Raw genomic sequence first — 16,265 nt, forward strand, 5'->3', positions numbered from 1 at the left:
GACTTCGTCTCCTGAGTCTCAGCTGGAAATCTTTTTTTTCAAGAAGGGGACTGAAACTATAAAAAGGAGGGACAAACACCCTAGACATCCCCTCTCTTTCTCTCCTTGACCATTGCATTCACTGAATCTGAGAGTACAAAAGGAAACAGCTGTTGGACTGGTTGGGGGGGGGGTCCTAGAAGGGGGTGGTTAAGGCAGGCAGGCCAGATCCTGACCTGAAAGCTTGGTCAATAATCTGCTAGGGCAGGTGGTTAGAGTTTTTAGGTAGCTGCTATAAGCATTTTATTTCTTTTGATTTAGCATTTAACTACTTCTGACACTTATGTCTTATTACTCATACTCAAAATCTCTTTATGGTTAATCAATTTGTTTTACTGCTTTATCTAATCCAATATGTCTAAATTGAAGTGCCAGGGCACTCATTAAAATAATGAGCTGTCATATGATTCCTTTAGAGGAATTAGACGTAATATACTTTGTACTGGCTAGGAGAGGATTGGGCAGCATATGGCCTGCATTTCTGGGGGAAGACATGGGATTGGAGGTGTATGTGGGTCACTCAGCAGCATATTTAAAGTTGGTAAGGGCTAAAATGTGAGTGGCTGGAGCACACCCAGGCATAGCTGGGAGTGATTTGCATGCTGGAGACTGTTTGAGCAGTCCAGATTGGAGCAGCCACGCAGTGTAAAGAGAACCTTAGGTAACAGGACATAGCTCCCCATTAGTCTGGATTGTTTCCCCACTCAGAGGTCATCAGTGTCTCCCAAGGCATTACACTGGTTCCTGCAACAACTCCCATAAAAAGCTGCAGGGACCGACTCCTCCTTTCAATCACAAGTGAACTAGCACAAAGTGTTTTAAGGGAGCACCTGGAGCAGACTAGCTAGGAGAAGTGAATCCATATTGCCTGACTGGGGAAAAAGCTGAGAATAACTAATATGTTAAGATGCCTCTGTAAAGCTTCATGTTGCATGCCTGGTCAGAGATCCAGCAAAGCAGAGGTAAATGTGACTGCCACTCTGCTGCTCTTGTCTGTTGAAACTGTATGTCACTGCCTTAGTCTTTCCCTTGGGATTTCCCTGTGCTCCTTATTGTCTTTATGCTAGTCTCTGTTTCATACTGTCAGTTCTTCAGGGCAGGGCCTGTGCTGTGTGCTCAAGGTTAGTGGTAGTTTAAAAACAGCTGTGTATAGAAACCCCCGGAAGAAACAGAGCAGGATTCTCCCATCTGCTAAAATCACCCAGCAGAGTGGCCTTCCAGGGACTGGAGGTGGCCAGAGGAGAATCACAATCTGTGCAGTGGTACAGTCTGCCTGAAGAGAGCTCCTCAGGAGGCAGCTCTTCAAACTTCTGTGACAGCCACTCCACAGGCTCCTGGCTCACAGGGAGAAAGGGGACATGTTGGGGTGTCCTGGGGTAGTGTGTGGACAAAACAAGAAGAGAACGCCCAATGGAGTAGAGCCTTAATCTACATGCTCTCCACTAGAGAAATGTTCCTTAGGAACATTCATCTAGTGGCATAGATGACTAGAGCAGCTGTTGTATAACTATTTATGTGGCTAATGATCTGGGATAATCTCGATTTTTTTTTTTTATAGGGTCTTCTAAAAGGGTGTCATGAGGAGGGAGAAAACTTGTTCATCTTGGCCTCTGGGGATAGAACAAGAATCAATGGGCTTAAACTGCAGCAAGGGAGGTTTAGGTTGGACATTAGGAAAAAGTTCCTAACTCTCAGAGTAGTCAAACACTGGAATAAATTGCCCAGGGAGGTTGTGGAATCCTCATCTGTGGAGATATTTAAGAGTAGGTTAGATAAATGTCTATCAGGAATGGTCTAGACAGTATTTGGTCCTGCCATGAGGGCAGGGGACTGGACTCTATGACCTCTCGAGGTCCCTTCCAGGCCTAGTATTCTATGATTCAACATTAACCCTATTTTCTCACCTTTAACTCCATCACTTTTGTGACCTCCTTTCTTCTGGTAGGAACAGAGAGAATTTTGCTTTGCAGCACATTGACACATTCCCACAACTCCTTCACTGCTGCTTGATGCAGCTTCTGTCTGTGGGTCAGACATGGCACTGTCCTTTGAAGAAACAGTAATCCAATTTCAGGAGTTGGCAAGAGTAGATGGACTGGTACTCAGGAGGTGTGGCTTCTATTCCTGGCTCTGCCATTGGGTAGTTGGCTGACCTAGAACAAGTCACTTCACTTACATGTGCCTCAGTATTTTGGTCTATAAAATGAAGTGGTTTTGGTTGAACACTTCTAGGTTTATGGTTGAAAAATGCTATGCGATCTAGTATTATTGCTTTTGCTCAGTGTACCAAGTCTGGCACTGAAATGGTTAGTTAACTAGAGGAGTTTGTAAAATGTTTTCTAACTGCAGGTGCTTCATGAGTTTCTTCTGTAGCACTTCCTTCTGCCACTGGCATCCCCTGAGACTAGGGATTAAACCTGAGCTGCTAGAACAGCAGGGAGACAAAAAGGGTAAGTAGACCTCTATATAGTTCCTCTGACCCCAACATCATGTTGGTGTGTTCTCCTGATGAATGCTCGTGCTGCCAAAACCACAGCAGTAATATCTTCTTCCCCTGCATCAAATGAGCTGAGACAACCCAATGTGGGGTTGTGACTGGGGAATGGAGCAGATCTCCAGTAGACTCTGCTCTGCAGAAAAACCTCATGAGAACGCAAAAAAGAGTGCAGACTTGTCAAATAGAGGCTCTAAATATGGGATTGGATGGAGTTAATAACAAATTCCAGAGGGGAGGTGAAGCTAGTGCTTTTTTCTAATTCAAACCACTCTCATTTACTTTTTGGAGCATTTTAGCCAGCAAGCCAAACCAATATCCAGTGCAGTAGTTAATATAAAAATAGCAGGAACATGACTGCATGTAGATGTCTTTTGTGTTCAGGACTGAAAATTAATATGTTGTCCCAATTGTACAATATTTAACTGTGATCTGATAGTCATGGGTGAAACCATCTGGATGATAGACTCTACCGGAATCTTCACTCAGAACTTGATCAAAACTGAGCAGTTTTGAAGTTATCCTACTTGCTTTTTGTTTTTAATTTCTGTTGAAGGGTGATGTGCAGTGATTTGTGATGCTTCCCAAAAGTCTGTCTCTCTGTTCAGGGTAGGAGGGACAAACTCAATGGTGTGATACTTCAGGAACTTCGCTGCTTCTGGACTCAGTTGCTTACTGACCCAATAGGCTCAGCTGGGCCCAATAAACTCGCAATGGTGTGCTCAGTGATTGGCCAGAAGAGCTAAAGACCTGTAGCAATAGTAGCACTGTGGCTGTTCAATATGTCCCATGCCCACAGCTGTGCCAATCTGCTTCTTGTCGGATCTTGTTCCCTCATTGCCTTCACTACTGCTGCCCTGGTTCCTGCCTACTTCTCAATTGATTCTTAGCCACACCTCTCATCCTGGCCTCTGATTTTTCTCTGACTACTAGGTCAGACTCCTGCTCTGATCTCTAGGTTGCCTCTATCTAGGTGTGACATCAAGTACCTGCTTCCTGTCTGTCACCCAGGGTTGCCTTGGCCCAACTGGTAGGTAGCATAAGGGGCTCATTGGGATTTTACAGGGATCCCTTGTGCATAATTCACCAAAGGGTGACGTGTGAAATCTCTGCCAAGAGTCAGAAACTTACTGGTTGTCATCGTAACTGTGGAATGTATGTACTGATAATTTTTAAGGAACTGTATCCATATACTAGAAATTACGGTTTTGAAGTTAAAAGCAGATCTCCAGGAGGTGATATGCCTTGGCCTGTTTGGCCAAGGGATAAGAGATGCACCTCTCTTTCTCTCTGTTTGTCTGGTCAGGTGTGTATTATGCACTTCATCTCACATTGGAAATCTATTTTGCAACACAGAAACACCAACAAATCAAGATTGTGAAATCTCCAGAAAGGAAAATATGGCAGGAGGGGTCTGATTTGTGAATAAAGATCAGAAGACTATGTTGATATATCATGGGTTGCAAGGAGAGTGACAATAATTGGTCTTATGAAAGGAGGGTCACAGTGACTATCAGCCCTCCTGGCTGAAACTCTACAAAGCTAAATTTCATTAGACAGTAAAGTATCTGGATTAAGTGTAGGCTGTAGAATGCATGTTATGATTTGTTTGACTAACCAATTGTTTCCAATATTTCTGCTTGCTACCATTTGGAATCTCTACTTCCCTTTTGTTAAATAATGTTGTCACTATATAAAAAGCTAAGTGCAATGTGTGTAATGGAGCAGTGATCCAAAGGGAATCTGGTGTACACTGCCTCTTTGAGAGCAGCTAGAGGACCAGGGGCTGGACACTCTGGGGTGGATCAGATGACTTGGAGGTTGGAGAATGCCTATTGCTAACCTGCTGAGGGACAGCAGGAGCTGCATAGATTCACAGAGAGCATGTTTGTTCGGCCTGTGAGCATTGGAGTCAGGGAACTGACTCATGGCAGGCACATGCAAGGCTTTCTCACAGTAAGAGCTGGTGGTAACAAGGTATCTCACAATGCTAGGTTACCCCAGGGAAGCATCACATTGCTGAAGAGCCAGAATCTGCTTCGTCATCCATGTTAACTATTCAATCCACAAACAATCCTATTGAAATCATGGGGTTATAGTTGAAGTATGCCACTACTTAAGTGGCAGATCTGATGCACTTGAGTGCCACAATGGATATTTGGCTGAACTGTCTCAGGTTCCCAATGTGATAGCAGTTCCCACATATTCCCAGACTTCATCCACATATGGGTCCCTGACACTGCGTCAAATTCTCTGCTACATAGAAATCTGGATTCGCTGCTGATTTCCATTATTAGTGGCTGGCTGACTATTTTGCAGTCTCAGTTACTTCAGTGGAGTGACTCTAGGTTCTTATTGGTTTAAGTGAGAACATAACTTGACCCTGTTTCCTGACCCAGGAGAACAGTGTGAAAATAAGATGACCCATTTTTCAAAAACAGGAAGACCTGCAACAGTGTCACTGCCTTACTGAGATCAGAGACAAGCATAAAGGTTCCTGTGAGAACACGAAAGCTAACTATTTTGATTGTTTATGGGTATAACTCTTATAGTTGAGTTGCATTAATGTCATTTTTATATTGAATTCTGTAACTTCCTCAGGCTTCTTTTCTTTTGTGCTTCCTTTATCTGAGCTTTTATTGTCATTTGTTGTACAGGGAATTTTACAATGTTTCTCTTACATCGAGGCCCTTTCAGCTGTCATGCTTTGTGGTAATCCCATTCATTGTAGATGTATAGTACATCTATTGTTTGGGGTGGCTTTTTTTAAATGCATGTTTCACTTGAGATTCAGTCTCATTTGCCACTTGTCAGCAAGCTCAATGACCTGTTGAATTTAACTTGCAATAACCTCTGTTCACAGGTCACTGCTGTCCAGGTTTTTTTTATCAGTAGCTGTAACCAGGCTTCAGAACCATCTGTGTCAATCATTTATAAAGACTGAATATGGCACTGCTCTAGGTACAGATCACAATGGGAATTCTTCTTTGTTGCTACTTATCTGGCAATGATCCATTTATTCTCATCACCAGTAAATGCCTAAAGCCTCATTTAATTGTGATGTATAAAGAGAAGACAGTTAAGGTTTTTTATTTGTTTTTTAAATTTATGGAATGAATTAAGAAGAATGTTTTCCTTTTTATGTTAAATCAGGAGCTTGTCCATAGATTCTTCTAGAACAACTGGAGTATTGTGATATCAGAGATATCACTTGATTTATTAAGAATGTGATGTGTGTGTGTGTGTGTGTGTGTGTGTGAGTGTGTGTTTTAAAAATTACACCCAATTAATTCTAACACCCAAGAAATATTCGGGAGAAAAGATATCATGGTTAAAAGTTTACTCTCCCTCTGTTTTCAGTCAAGGATTAGGAAATTACAACAGCTCTGACTTCCAGTGAAGTGGAAAAAGTAAGCAGTAAGAAAATTTTGCAACCAAGCAAAATTCTTTCAAACCTTGTTACTAGGTTATGCTTATAAGAAGCACATGGGATCTTTTTGGGGCAAAAGGCAATATGCCGCATGTATGGAGAATACAATGGGAAAGCAGTTAGCATATGCTAACGCAGACAGACATGCACACACTGTCCCACTAATCAATGTTATATTTACCAATCCATGGTCTGTGGCCAGCCAGATTGATCACGGACAGAGGAGTGGAGGTCTATCGGTCAGACTGATGTTCTAGTCTTTTGAAGAACGTCCCCGCTCTTAAGGCAAAATAGTTCCTCTTTTATAATAGTTTTTTTTCCCATCAGGATCAGTGGGGTTTGCATTGTCATGTAATTTTTCTGACGGATGTTTATTATCTCCAGTTGTTTCTCTTGCTCCCTTTCTTCTTTGTTCTGCCATCCTAAGCTGGTTTCTATCACAAATATTTTGTCCCAGTTGATAAATGCTTGCCTTCTTTCAGAGACGTCAATTTGCCCACAGCTTATATCTCAATGGGGATATACAGCAATCTTCGATGTCTTTGTCTGTTCTCAGCTTCTTCCTAGAACATTTGGTCTAGTAGCCTTCACATTTATCTTTCATACATTCCTCACTCTTTTGTACATAAAAAGGTTAATTTCTTTGTTTCAGAGAAGCAATATGCATATTTAAACAAGGAATTTGAATTACAATTTAATAAAAACCCAATCATCGTACCCTTTTACTTATTTTACAATAATAATTTTAAAACTTAAACCAAAATTATCCCTGCCTTGGAATTAACTTTAGATATAACATTCTGGCTGGTGCACCTTTACCGATGGTAAGGTAAAGGTTTTTTTTGCTTTCAGAAAGTGTGGCTGGCAAAGAACACTAAGGTACATTACTTAGCATAAAGCTACATTTTAGCTACTTGGTTACAACTATAAAGTGAAAGAGAACAACTGTTTGCCTATCAGGTTACCTTTAACAATGTTTATTAGAATTTCGGAAAGGATTTTTTCTGTTCCATTTATTCTTGGTCTGGTTTGTAGCCTTCTTGCCGATTGCCTTTCACTAATTTGTCTTTATTGGGTTTGCCGGTGGGAAAGCAAAAACAACGGCCAAAAGCGCTTAACAGAACTAGCAGCAACAATTCTAAAATACTCCAATATTCAGCTGTAATGGCCTCAAAGGCTACCGCCTGCCTAGAAGTGCCTCTGTAGTGTTTTGGCTTTGATTGTTTTTTTTCATGTGATTACCTGGGGACACTAAAACATGTGTTTTCATTTTCTTATTCCTCTTCCCCTCTTCTTTTATTGATCCACTTACTTCCAATGCTTGTGTGCATTTGTAATGCATCCACATCACTGTGGTATGGTGTCTGAGCACAGTTCCCTTCCTGCTTATTATTTAAAATAGGATTTGCATTTATAACAAGCGCCATTATTCTGCTACACTTCTATTATCAGCTGCTGTTAATTTGCCTTATTCCTCCCACACTCTGAGTATGTCTAGACTACATGGCTCCGTTGATGGAGCCATGTAGATGAGTTTACTAGACATAGGAAAGTGAAGTGGCGCTTTAAATAATTGCTGCTTCATTTACATCAAAATGGCCGCTGCACTGTGCTGATGAGCTGTTTGGCGGCACAGCGGGGCAGTCTGGACGCACCGCGGTTGACGAGGGAAGCCTTTGTCGACCGCTCCGGTATGCCTCGTGAAATGGTCGACAAAGGCTTCCCTTGTCGACCGCAGTGCATCCAGACTGCCCCGCTGTGCCGCCAAACAGCTGATCCGCACAGTGCAGCGGCTATTTTGGTGTAAATGAAGCGGCGATTATTTAAATTGCCACTTCATTTCTCTATGTCTAGTAAACTCATCTACATGGCTCCGTTGACGAAGCCATGTAGTCTATATATACCCTATAAGTCTACATCTACACTGCAGGCTTCTTGCGCATGAAGCCTTTTGCGCAAGAGTTTTTGCACAGAAACTTCTTGTGCAAGAGCATATCCACACCTCAAAGCACATTGCAAAAGTGAGGTGCTTTTGCGCAAAGGAGTGTCCACACTGCATGGATGCTCTTGCGCAAGACAGCTCTGATTGTCATTCACAGAATGGCCATCAGAGCACCTGTGCTTTTTCCCATAGGGGTTTTTTGTACAAGAAACCCCTCTGGAGCATCCACACTTGCCTTCTTGCGCAATAGCTGTAGCACTAAAAGCAGTTATGCCTCAGAAAAATAAGTTTACCTATGGTAGAAAAAGCCCTCTGTACTGCCGTTAAACTGCCCATTTAATTGCGCAAGGACTCATTTGAGGTGTGGACGCTTCACAGGTTATTGCGCAAAAACAGCTGTTTTTGGACAAAAACCTTGTAGTGTAGACGTAGCCTAAGAGGGCTTAAAGAGGTACCATCAGCAGTAGCACCCTTTGCCACTCCTTCTCGCAGGGCTGATGATGCTAGGGAGAAAATGGAGGACAGGGTAGGTGGGACCAATAATCTTTAAAAAAAAAATAATTCAAAGGCAAAAATAAAATTTCTGTAACAAACTTAGTGATAGCTCTGTATTCAGGTGTCCATAGCAAGAAGAACACCAAGACAGAGCTGTTCCTAGCCTAAAGAGTTTACAATTTAAAAACAAGACCAAGGCACATTTAGGGTACGTCTACACTACATGCCTCTGTCGGCAGAGGCATGTAGATTTGTTTATTCAGCAAAGGTAAATGAAGCCGCGATTTAAATGATCACGGCTTCATTTACATTTACATGGCTGCCGCGCTGAGCCGACAAACAGCTGATCAGCTGTTTGTCGGCTCGCCGCTAGTCTGGACGTTCACCCTGTCGACTTCAAAGCCCTTTGTCGGCAGCCCCGGTACACCTCATTCCACGAGGAATAACGGGGCTGCCGACAAAGGGCTTTGATGTCGACGGGGGAACGTCCAGACTAGCGGCGAGCCGACAAACAGCTGATCAGCTGTTTGTCGGTTCAGCGCGGCAGCCATGTAAATGTAAATGAAGCCGCGATCACTTAAATCGCGGCTTCATTTACCTTTGCCTACAACCCTAATCTACATGCCTCTGCCGACAGAGGCATGTAGTGTAGACACAGCCTTAGTGAGAGCAACAAATGGTGTAGGGATGGGAAAAGGGGTGAAGGTTACAATGACAGAGCCATGTGGTAGCTTAGGTAGCATCAAACAAACAAGCTCTGCACACAGTGTCTTTCAGGCAAGCGGCAAGTAAAAAGACACACCCCAGACAACTATTTACCCCAAGTATCATGTAATTATTCCTTTTCCAGGAGAACACCTTCATGCCTGTTGGATGCTCCTGTTCACTAAGCTCAATAGGCTGAACAATATAGGTCTGTACTCTTGTCTGTACCCTGGGTCAACTTGAGAGTAGACCTTGCCTCACAACTTAAAAATTGGTAACAGACTGCAAATCCTAGTGATGACTTATCCTGTGATCATAGAATCCTAGGGCTGGAAGAGACCTCAGGAGGTCATCGAGTCCAGGCCCCTGCCCAAAGCAGGACCAAGCCCAACTAAATCATCCCAGCCAGGGCTTTGTTAAGACAAGACTTAAAAACCTCTAGGGATGGCAATTCCACCACCTCCCAAGGTAAACCATTCCAGTGCTTCACACTCTCCTAGTGAAATAGCTTTTCCTAATATCCAACCTTGACCTCCCCCACTGTAACTTGAGAGTGATGTTCTAAACAAGAAGAGCTGTCAGATATGCTTGTTCCCATTACTTCACACTTACTCAGTGGACAATCTATGCTTCAGAATGACAGACAGACCAAGTGAAACTCTTGAAATCTTATTTATTGGTGTGGTTTTTTTAAGTGTGTTCATTTATAGGATCTGATTCAGGAAAGCGTCTTTGCTCAAGAAAGGCATGTAAGCATGTCCTGTGGTTATGTACCAATGACTTCAATCATGCTGAAAGTTAAATATGTGCTGTGCTTTCCTGGGTAGGGAGAGACAGAAGTTTGTGCTTAAGTGTTTTCCTATATCAAGGCCATAATGACTGCACTGGAGAGAAATTAAGGGAAGTAAGAAGCAGAGACAAAAGTATGTGAACAGTTTTTCTAAATGTCATAAAATGTCCATGCACTGTTGTAACTGTGTTGGTGCCAGGATATTAGAGAGAAGGTGCATGAGGTAAATTGATGAGAGAGATGAGCTTACATGGAGCTCTTCTGAGAACACTTCCTGAAAAGTATTGCAGCTAAATACAAGGTGGAACAATTATATAATACAGTATATTATATAATACAGTATATTATATTATATAATACAGTTCTGTCTTGTGCCTGTGATCCTCTGAGAACACTTCCCAGACTTGAAGGGGAACTTGTGTAAACTTGAAAGCTTATCTCTCTCACCAACAGAAGCTGGTCCAACAGAAGAGATTACATCACACACCTTGTCCCTGTAAAGTATCCAATATCTGAACAATAGTTCCGTGTCCCAGAAAGGCAGTTGGTTCTCATTTTAAATAACTGAAACAATTATATGATAACCATAGAGCCATCTTTTAGTATATCATTCTTGGTGTAACTGACATTATTTTCCAGTCTAAATTGAAAAGTGAGCCAGTCCTGTGCTGTTTTCGTGTACATTTTTGAAGTCTCACAATCTGAAGTCCTGCTTGCTACGTTTTTCATTATGATCATCACTGGCCTATTAATCTAAAAGCTCTAGGGCAAACTCTAACTACTCTCCCCATAGAGCTGCTGCATTTGAGTTGTCATTTACATAATCTATCTGCTTCTGATCTGAGAGCTCTCTATGGTCCTGGGTGTCAGACAGCATGTGCTCAGTGTACTGTACTGTAATCCAGGAAGGAAGTATAGACTAACTATGCACAACACTTAGTCTCAGTGTTGGGAGAATCAGTGTGATTTGTGTTACAGGGCTGGGCACGTCCTTCACATTTGTAATGTGAACATGTTTAATTTATTGATTCTCTTGAAGCCTGTTGTAATAAATGAACATTCACACTCTGCTTGCAATCTGAGCTGCAGTTGCTTAATTAAGCCTCTATTAGAGCATCAAAGCACTATTGCTCTGCAATAACTACAGGCACATGCAGAATTCACACAATTCTGCCCTTCCTAGAGCACAAGGTCTCAATCCTGCAAGGCAGCGTGTCTTCAATGTCCACTGGCTCTCCTTGGAGAGTTGGGCACTCAGTACATCACAGATGGGACATGGGAGCCTGTGGACACAACTCTGATGGCTGCAAGTTTCACTGCTTTTCTTCTCTCTGTTGGATTCAGAACAATAATGGACATAAAATAATATTTCACAGTTCTTTAATGTTTGCCATCCACTTTTTAATATTCATGATAAGCCTGACAATTGCAGGGCAGGAAGGAAGGAAGTTATTGTTATCATTTGTAGTTATCATTTGTAACTATTCACAAGACTTGGGGGTGTACATTCCAGTGAACCTAGGATGACTCTTCAGACCTCAGACTGGGTTCTGATATTGAAGGGCACATGACTCAGAGTGAGCATGTGACTTGGAGGAAGCCAGATATAAGCCTTCCTGTCAATTAGGGCAGGAGACAGGGGCCACAAAGAGTCAGGGAAGTTGAGGGCCTCTGTCCAGACGATACAAGAAGAGCTAAGAAAAGGAGAATGTCCTTTCTCTTCCTTTCAGCTGGTGGGAGCTGGAAAAGCCTCCTGTAATTTATGCCCAGTATCTTGAATTTAGTTGCTCTTGTTTTGTGACCTTGCATTGCCACTAGAGTGGACGCTGAAGGAAAAACTTGAGGTGCCTTGCAGTTGGGACTGTATTTTTCCCTTCCTTGGCTAGTGAGTTTGTCTATACAGTTTACTGATTCACAGATGGAGAAACGGGGGTTTAGGAAGATGTAGTGACTTTCCCAAGGTTGCCTAGAGATTCAAGTAGAGCTCACAGAACTCCTAATTCTCATTTCGATGCTCCTCCTAGTCAGCACTGCTATGCAGGTGTTGTCCCATTTATATGCCATTTATGTCCCGTCTTTCTCTCATGAATACACTTGACTATTAAGCTTTCCACTGCTTGTAAATGTTACAGTGCAGCCTGTTAGACTTTGGAATGTTTTCCCAAGGGAAGAGCTAAAAGCCCATTGCTTAACTGTTTGAAACTAGATTGGACACCGCACGCAAACGTATTGTAAGAAACAACGCAGCTCTGGCAAAGAGACGAACTACATGACCTATTTTAGCTCTTACATTTCTGATTGGGTGATTCCAGGTTTGCTGACAACAGGAGCTGTGCCATGCTGTGCACAGAGTGCAATTGACAGTTTTGGAAATAACTTTATAGAGTGTTCCATTTTTACTGTGTTCGACTCCAAGTAGAACTATATTATCTCTTTGTTGAAATGTCCTGCTTTATGCAAATAATGCAACCCTGTGTGGTTTTCTAGCAACCAAACGTACAGAAGACATCTGCTGCCATGATAAGATACGGAAATTGTATTACTATTGCTGTTACTAATATTTAATTATATATTTGCATGACACTCTGAGGCCTCACCTTCAGTTGGATTGGAGTGATTGGGTCTTCATATATCTTTGTATAGCACCTAAGAGTTTACAATCTAGAAAGAGCTGGTTCATCTTGAGTTATGAGTGGGGGGGAGGGGTTACAATCAAATATAGATAAGTCACAAACTCTAGTTTTAAAGATAACATTATTGCCAATGTATGTACCCACTCTTCCTGTCTTCCTCCCAGTCTTGCTTTCATAGAATACTAGAACTGCAAGGGACCTTGAGAGTCATCAATTCCAGTTACCTGCACCCACAGAAAGAACAAGCACCATCTAGATCGGGGTGGGCAATAATTTTTCCCTGGGGGGGGGGGCCACTTAAAAATTTTTGAAGTAGCCCCGAGCTACCTCTGAAAGGGCAGGGCCTAAACAGGAAGGGGCAGGACTACCCCACCCCCCAGACCATAATTGGTCGGGGGTGGGGGAGCCCTTTGCCCCCCTTTCCCACTAGGCACCCATGCTGTGGAAGAGACTTGGCATGTTCCCCCACTCCCAGGCCAATCAGGGCTTGGGGGTGGGGGAGCATGGGAAGCCTTCTCCCACCCTGCAAGGAGCACATGGCACTATGAAGTGCCGTGGGCTACTCACTGGGCCAGGGCAGGGCGAAGGAAGCTTCACACAGCTCCTGATTGGCCTGGGGGCAGGGGAGCGCACAAGGCCTCTTCCGCTCTCCTCCCCCCTCCCCCCCGCCCTGCGAGCAGCACACAGTGCTCCTGGCAGGGCGGGAGGAGGCTTCGTGCACTCCCCTGCCCCCAGTCACTTAAGGCCTGGGAGTGGGGGAGCATCTGAAGCCTTCTCTGCTCTTCCCCTGCCCTACGAGCCGCGCCCTGCAAGCAGGATGAGGGCAGAGCGGAGAAGGCTTGGGGGCGAAGGCACAGCAGGGCTTCCACGGGCCAGATCCACCTGCTTGGCAAGCCGGATTTGGCCCACGGAGGCCCTTTTGCCCACCCCGATCTAGATCATCCTTGATAGGTGTCTGTATAACCTGCTCTTAAACATCTCCAGTGATGGAGATCCCACAACCTCCCTTGGAAATTTATTCCAGTGCTTAACCACCCTGAGAATTAGGACATTTTTCCTAGTGTCCAACATAAACTTCCCTTGCTGCGTTTAAGCACAATTTTCTCCCTCCTCCGTGAACACCCTTTTAGGTACTTTCATTAAATGGCTGATTTCTTATAGGCTTCCTGGCAGGGATAGGCCTTAACAAGAGGGGAAATATGGATATTTATAAGGGGACCAAAGTTTCCTTTTGGATCCTGTTCCCTTTATCAGTGGTGGTTTTTGCCTTGAAATTCTCCTATGATTTTGCAAGGAATAAGGGCAAAATATTTTTCCATAAATTGTTTCTTTAGTCCATTGTCTTTAAGCTTTAGCAGCAGTGGAATCTGGTGGCTTGAACAAAAGACTCAGAATCAGGATTGATAATAGACCAAGATTGTGTTACAGAACTGGGGGCATCTTAGTTGTGTGATCCTGAGTAAATTTCTCCTCTGCCTTTTAATTTTCCCCAGCTGTGAAATGGTAATCATGATGCTACCCACCAAATACTATGAAATCTGCAGCCCATCAGCAAACTGAGTGCAAAGTACCATTAATACAATTTTTTTAAATTAAAAGTTTCCGTCCAATCTTTCTCCAGATCTAGCATAGCTATTGATGAGTGGTTTCAGCATATGCAAATCTGAGAGAGCAGTTTCCAGTAAGGCTGGAGCTATATGGTAGCCTCGCTTCCCTTCACTAGAAGCTTTAAAATTGTTGGAAAATAGGGAGTGCTTAAGGAATGAACAGAAGACACACAAATACAAAGCAAATACTGGTATTTGAAAACTAGGCTCCTCCAAAGTAGAAGGAATGGAAAAGGATCAGTGGGGAAATAGAGTAGAACTGTTAATACTGAGCAGTAACAGGAAACACAGCTGAACATTAATAAGATCTAAAGTGATCTTGCATTAATAGTCGGGGGGAGGGGGGGTGTTTCCTGTATCAGAGGCAGCAGTGTCGGAAAACGGGGAGCCGGTGCTCGTGAGGAGTCCCTTTTGCATGCACTGGCTCCTAGGGAGCTGCCTTCCCCCTCCTCGTGTAACTGCTGAATGTTCCAATGGTAATCGTTACACATTTACTTTAATAAACACAATTTAACATTCCTATTTTCCATATAGAGGAAAAACAAGGCACAGAGGTGAAGTGATTGTAACACACAGCAAGTGAATGCCAGAGCCAGAAATGGGAGCCTTTCCAGCAGTACTCTCACTGGATCATGCTCTTGCCAGTACTTAACACAGATAGCAGAGGATGAGTTTCCATATACTCAGGATGTCATTGGCCCCATTAATATAATGGGGGGCCAGGTTGCGTTTTTACCTTCCTCCAGAGCATTAGGTTGGCATAACCCCGATGATGACTTGTCAAAGGAAGAAAAGCTGGTTTCTGCTCTCTCTGTGTCTAACCACATCTGTCTTGTATTTTCCAAAGGGATAATTCTAATGCCTGAGAGACACTCCCTCCATATTCCTAACCAAGACTCTGGAATAGCCAAGAAGCTAACTGCCTCTGGAGAAACCATCCCATGTTGGGACAGGACTTGGGGAGCTGAATCACCGCTGGGTGAATGCTCAGTTCAACATGGTCAATGTCCCTGTTGAGTGTTGGTGCCCTGGCCCCTGATTTAAAGAGCTCCCAGTAAGGAGGGTTATAACAGGTGTTTCCTGTCCGAACAGTAGGGCTGGGAGGAGCCCACTGAAGAGGCAGTATGTGGAAGGCTGCAGAGCTGTGGTGCTGTCGAAAGCCCTCTTCAGGGGCTGTCAGTCTGACCCTTTTCATGAGAAGTACATTAAAAAACCGCAGCGTGATTAAAATCCCAAAGGCCGGGTTTTGTGAGTCACTGTGGGCTTAGCGGCACTAAAGGGTGTTGGTCATGCTTAGCTATGCCTCAGTGCCTTGGGCCTGGTCATATGTGGAGCTACGGATAGCATGTGTATCACTGGGCTCAGGCATCACTCTGAAGGAAGGCATTCAGTGAAGCCCAGCACTTCATGGACACTTTCAAATGCAGGTGTCATACCGACACTTGGAGAGCCAACCACAAACTCTGGATAGCAAGTTGTATGCCTTTTGCAGAGCTAAGGGATCAGCCAAGGTCACGCTGAGCAAGGAATTAGACAACGGCACATACTAAAAAATGTCAGACACATTGCCCACATTCTTCATAGTATCTACTATTAGACATTGTTCTCAGGAGCATTGCTCTGAAATCCATGTGTAGCTGAGTAGGACATGGTAACCTGGTCCTGGTTCACAATATTGCCCATAGGCAACTACTGGTTAAATATCAGATTTCATAAAAGGTGTTTCAATTGTATTCAGAGTTGGCTTCTGTAGCTGAGCCCTAACCACATCTATCTGTCATTTCTATCTTAAGGGTTTATCCTGCCATGGGTCACTGTAGTATCTGATTAAGTGCATCTTCCATGTAAATTCAATATCAGTAATAAAGTCTGTAGTTGACTTCATGCAGTCTGACTCTTCTTCTCTTTTTGGAGTTAAAACTCTGCTTGAAGTAGCATTTGTTTCACTCTGGGTTCTTTAGAATGTTTGTGTGTGTTTGCTTAGAACGGTTTATTAGATGGGGCAACCACAGGCATGGAATTCCTCTGTCTGGGGTTGGCAACCTTACATAAGCACGGCCATATGGGGTCAGACCAATGGTCCATCTAGCCCAGTAGCCTGTCCGCCGACAGTGGCCGATACCAGATGCT

The 16,265-nt window shown here is 43.5% G+C and overlaps 1 long non-coding RNA gene across 1 annotated transcript; it reads left to right on the forward strand.

Moving 5' to 3' along the window:
* The first annotated feature begins 741 nt into the window (after nucleotides 1-741).
* On the forward strand, nucleotides 742-15,077 carry LOC142827148 (uncharacterized). The gene is made up of 3 exons (XR_012901606.1): nucleotides 742-1,001; nucleotides 2,389-2,489; nucleotides 14,983-15,077. It is a non-coding gene; the product is annotated as an uncharacterized LOC142827148 (long non-coding RNA).
* The last annotated feature ends 1,188 nt before the right edge of the window (nucleotides 15,078-16,265 follow it).

This window comes from Pelodiscus sinensis, chromosome 1 (genome assembly GCF_049634645.1).
Source record: "Pelodiscus sinensis isolate JC-2024 chromosome 1, ASM4963464v1, whole genome shotgun sequence".
Lineage (NCBI taxonomy): Eukaryota > Metazoa > Chordata > Testudines > Trionychidae > Pelodiscus > Pelodiscus sinensis.